Here is a 4,997-nt window from a genome sequence, read left to right on the forward strand (position 1 = left end):
CCTAGCCAAGTTGACACACATTTTGGGGGGATACAATTCAATCCATGACAGACATGTCATTAGGAGAGACCAATTGGTAAAAAGGACACCATGGTTGGTACAGTAGAAGGTCAAGGAAAAAGAGGGAAACCCTTTGTCATTGACTGAACTATGTCCCCCCCAAAATGTGTGTATCCATTTGCCTGGGCCATGGTTCCCAGTATTGTGTAGTTGCCCTCTATTTTGTGATTGTAATTTTATGTTAAAGAGGATTAGAGTGGAATTGTAATACCATCCTTACCCACCTCACCTCCCTGACCCAAGGTAAACGGAGTTTCCCTGGGGTGCGCCCTGCACCACTTTTTATCCCTCAAGAGATAAAAGGGAAGGAAGCAGGCAGAGAGTTGGGGACATCATACCACCAAGAAAGCAGTGCCAGGAGCAGAGCATGTCTTTTGGACCTGAGGTTTCTGTGCTGAGATGCTCCCAGACTAAGGGAAGACTGATGACAAGGACTTTCCTGCAGAGCTGACAGGGAGTAAAAGCCTTCGCCTGGAGCTGGTGCCCTTAATTCGGACTTTTAGCCTTCCAGACTATGAGAGAATAAACTTCTCTTTGTTAAAGCCATCCACTTGTGGTATTTCTGTTACAGCAGCACTAGGTGAGTGAGACACCATCCGCTGCGGTATTTCTGTTACAGCAGCACTAGGTGACTGAGACACCATCCACTGTGGTATTTCTGTTACAGCAGCACCAGGTGACTGAGACACCATCCGCTGCGGTATTTCTGTTACAGCAGCACTAGGTGACTGAGACACCATCCGCTGTGGTATTTCTGTTACAGCAGCACTAGGTGACTGAGACACCATCCACTTGTGGTATTTCTGTTACAGCAGCACCAGGTGACTGAGACACCATCCGCTGCGGTATTTCTGTTACAGCAGCACTAGGTGACTGAGACACCATCCGCTGTGGTATTTCTGTTACAGCAGCACTAGGTGACTGAGACACCATCCACTGTGGTATTTCTGTTACAGCAGCACTAGGTGACTGAGACACCATCCACTTGTGGTATTTCTGTTACAGCAGCACTAGGTGAGTGAGACACCATCCACTGTGGTATTTCTGTTACAGCAGCACTAGGTGACTGAGACACCATCCACTTGTGGTATTTCTGTTACAGCAGCACTAGGTGAGTGAGACACCATCCACTGTGGTATTTCTGTTACAGCAGCACTAGGTGACTGAGACACCATCCACTTGTGGTATTTCTGTTACAGCAGCACTAGGTGAGTGAGACACCATCCACTGTGGTATTTCTGTTACAGCAGCACTAGGTGACTGAGACACCATCCACTGTGGTATTTCTGTAACGGCAGCACTAGGTGACTGAGACACCATCCGCTGTGGTATTTCTGTTACAGCAGCACTAGGTGACTGAGACACCATCCTCTGTGGTATTTCTGTTACGGCAGCACTAGGTGACTGAGACACCATCCTCTGTGGTATTTCTGTTACAGCAGCACTAGGTGACTGAGACACCATCCACTGTGGTAATTCTGTTACAGTGGCACTAGGTGACTGAGACACCATCCACTGTGGTATTTCTGTTACAGCGGCACTAGGTGACTGAGACACCATCCACTGTGGTATTTCTGTTACGGCAGCACTAGGTGAGTGAGACACCATCCACTGTGGTATTTCTGTTCCGGCAGCACTAGGTGACTGAGACACCATCCGCTGTGGTATTTCTGTTACAGCAGCACTAGGTGACTGAGACACCGTCCACTTGTGGTATTTCTGTTACGGCAGCACTAGGTGACTGAGACACCATCCACTGTGGTATTTCTGTTACAGCAGCACTAGGTGACTGAGACACCATCCACTGTGGTATTTCTGTTACAGCAGCACTAGGTGACTGAGACACCATCCACTGTGGTATTTCTGTTACGGCAGCACTAGGTGACTGAGACACCATCCAGTGTGGTATTTCTGTTACGGCAGCACTAGGTGACTGAGACACCATCCACTGTGGTATTTCTGTTACGGCAGCACTAGGTGACTGAGACACCATCCACTGTGGTATTTCTGTTACAGCAGAGCTAGGTGACTGAGACACCATCCACTGTGGTATTTCTGTTACAGCAGCACTAGGTGACTGAGACACCATCCACTGTGGTATTTCTGTTACAGCAGCACTAGGTGACTGAGACACCATCCGCTGTGGTATTTCTGTTACAGCAGCACTAGGTGACTGAGACACCGTCTACTTGTGGTATTTCTGTTACGGCAGCACTAGGTGACTGAGACACCATCCGCTGTGGTATTTCTGTTACAGCAGCACTAGGTGACTGAGACACCATCCACTGTGGTATTTCTGTTACAGCAGCACTAGGTGACTGAGACACCATCCACTGTGGTATTTCTGTTACGGCAGCACTAGGTGACTGAGACACCATCCAGTGTGGTATTTCTGTTACGGCAGCACTAGGTGACTGAGACACCATCCGCTGTGGTATTTCTGTTACAGCAGCACTAGGTGACTGAGACACCATCCACTGTGGTATTTCTGTTACAGCAGCACTAGGTGACTGAGACACCATCCGCTGTGGTATTTCTGTTACAGCAGCACTAGGTGACTGAGACACCGTCTACTTGTGGTATTTCTGTTACGGCAGCACTAGGTGACTGAGACACCATCCGCTGTGGTATTTCTGTTACAGCAGCACTAGGTGACTGAGACACCATCCGCTGTGGTATTTCTGTTACAGCAGCACTAGGTGACTGAGACACCATCCGCTGTGGTATTTCTGTTACAGCAGCACTAGGTGACTGAGACACCATCCACTGTGGTATTTCTGTTACGGCAGCACTAGGTGACTGAGACACCATCCACTGTGGTATTTCTGTTACAGCAGCACTAGGTGACTGAGACACCATCCACTGTGGTATTTCTGTTACGGCAGCACTAGGTGACTGAGACACCATCCACTGTGGTATTTCTGTTACAGCAGCACCAGGTGACTGAGACACCATCCATGAGAGAAACTGACACAATAGGTGTCACCATGGACTCAAACTCGCCAATGATCAGGGGAGAGCACAGGACCAGGCGACGTTTTGTTCTGTTGTACAAGGGTCGCCACGGCAACTAATAAGAACAACAACGGCACTCAGGTTTCTTCAGTAAGTTTTAACATAGTTTCTTCCTAGAAGCAACTGTTCCTCAGGTTTAGAGACAGACAGAGGCAGGGGATGGCTTTATAGGTCAGAGCTGTGTTTTAAAAGCATCGCTGGATCTTCCTAGCTGTGCCTCTACCACTCTGAACACACCGCGTGGGATATCAATGCCCAAGGTCTGGGGTATGGAAAATGCTTGGCGCAAGGCTACTGACTGAAAGGTTGGCAGTTCAAACCCAACAGAGGCCTGAAAGACAGGGCTGGCCACCTCCTGCTGAAAGGTCAAGGCCTAAGGAGCACAGTTCTACTCCACAATGCACGGCGTCTCCATAAGTCAGAACCAACTCCACCGAAAGTTTTTTTTTAATCAATGCCTCAAGCAGGATCAGAATTTTCATGTCCTCCTCCTACCCAACCTGCGCATATCCACATCCCTGAGTGAGGGTCGCTATGAGTTGGAATCAACTTTACAGCAGCCGGTTTGGTTTTTTGGTTGGAGGGAGGGTCTTCAAACGTTTGTTCTTGTGTCCCTAAAGCAGCAACATGCTCATGTCTCCCCTCACATGTTTTTGCCGTCCCCGTCTGTTGTGCTGTGGGGGCTTGTGTGTTGCTGTGATGCTGGAAGCTATGCCACTGATATTTCAAAGGCCGGCAGGGTCACTCATGGTGGACAAGCTTCAGGAGAGTTTCTAGACTAAGACAGACTAGGAAGGAAGGCCTGACAATCTACTTCCAAAAATCAGCCAATGAAATCCATATGGATCCCAACAGAACAGTGTCTGATGTAGGGCTGGAAGCTGAGCCCCCTAGGTTGGAAGGCACTCTAAGTACACAGGGGCCGAAACAACGGACTCGAGCAGACCAAGGATCGTGAAGATGGCGCAGGACCAGGCAATATTCACCCTGTTGTACATGGCGTGGCCATGAGTTGGAGCCAACTCGACCGAAACTAAGAATACAACAACATATATTTGAAAGTTGAGATCTAAGGTATTTTTAGCAGATATTGCAAAGAATGAAATTTCTGACATATTGTAAATATTGATATCTTTCAATAACACTGTATGTAATATCACTCTTTAAAATATATCCAATGAACTGTAGAGAACAGTTTGGTAGTTTCTCGGTAAGTTAAACATCGGTTACCATATAACCCAGCAATTCCACTCCTAAATGCCAAAAATAAATAAGTAAAAGCAAATATTCAAACAAAAATCTGTACACCAATGTTCATAGTAGCACTATTCACAGTAGCCAAAATATGAACACTCAAATATCAATACCCAGTGCCATCGAGTCGATTCAATAAACTGGCAAAAAAACAATTTATGGTTGTCATGAACTGAATTGTGTCCCCCAAAAACGTGTGTCAACTTGGCTAGGCCATGATTCCGAGTATTGTGGTGGTTGTCCACCATTTTGTCATCTGGTATGATTTTCCTGTATGTTGTCAACTTTACCTCTATGATGATAATGAGGTGGGGTTATCAGCAGTTATGTTAGTGAGGCAGGACTCAATCTACAAGATTGGGTTTTGCCTTAAGCCAATCTCTTTTGAGATACAGAAGAGAGAAGTGATCAGAGAAACATGGGGACCTCATACCACCAAGAAAGCAGTGCCGGGAGCAGAGTGTTCTTTGGACCCGGGGTCCCTGTGCACAGAGGCTCCTAGACCAAGGGAAGACTGATGGCAAGGACCTTCCCCCAGAGATGACAGAGAGAGAAAGCCTTTCCCTGGAGCTGGCCCCCTGAATTCAGACTTCTAGCCTCTTAGACTGTGAGAGAATAAATTTCTCTTTGTTAAAGCCCTCCACGAGCCATTCTGGTATTTCTGTTAT

The 4,997-nt window shown here is 47.3% G+C and overlaps 1 long non-coding RNA gene across 1 annotated transcript; it reads left to right on the top strand.

The window, feature by feature from the left end:
• Positions 1–1,876: 1,876 nt before the first annotated feature.
• LOC126069156 (uncharacterized) lies at positions 1,877–2,946 on the top strand. The gene is made up of 3 exons (XR_007515852.1): positions 1,877–1,941; positions 2,279–2,422; positions 2,664–2,946. It is a non-coding gene; the product is annotated as an uncharacterized LOC126069156 (long non-coding RNA).
• The last annotated feature ends 2,051 nt before the right edge of the window (positions 2,947–4,997 follow it).

The sequence above is a fragment of the Elephas maximus genome, chromosome X, assembly GCF_024166365.1.
Source record: "Elephas maximus indicus isolate mEleMax1 chromosome X, mEleMax1 primary haplotype, whole genome shotgun sequence".
NCBI lineage: Eukaryota > Metazoa > Chordata > Mammalia > Proboscidea > Elephantidae > Elephas > Elephas maximus.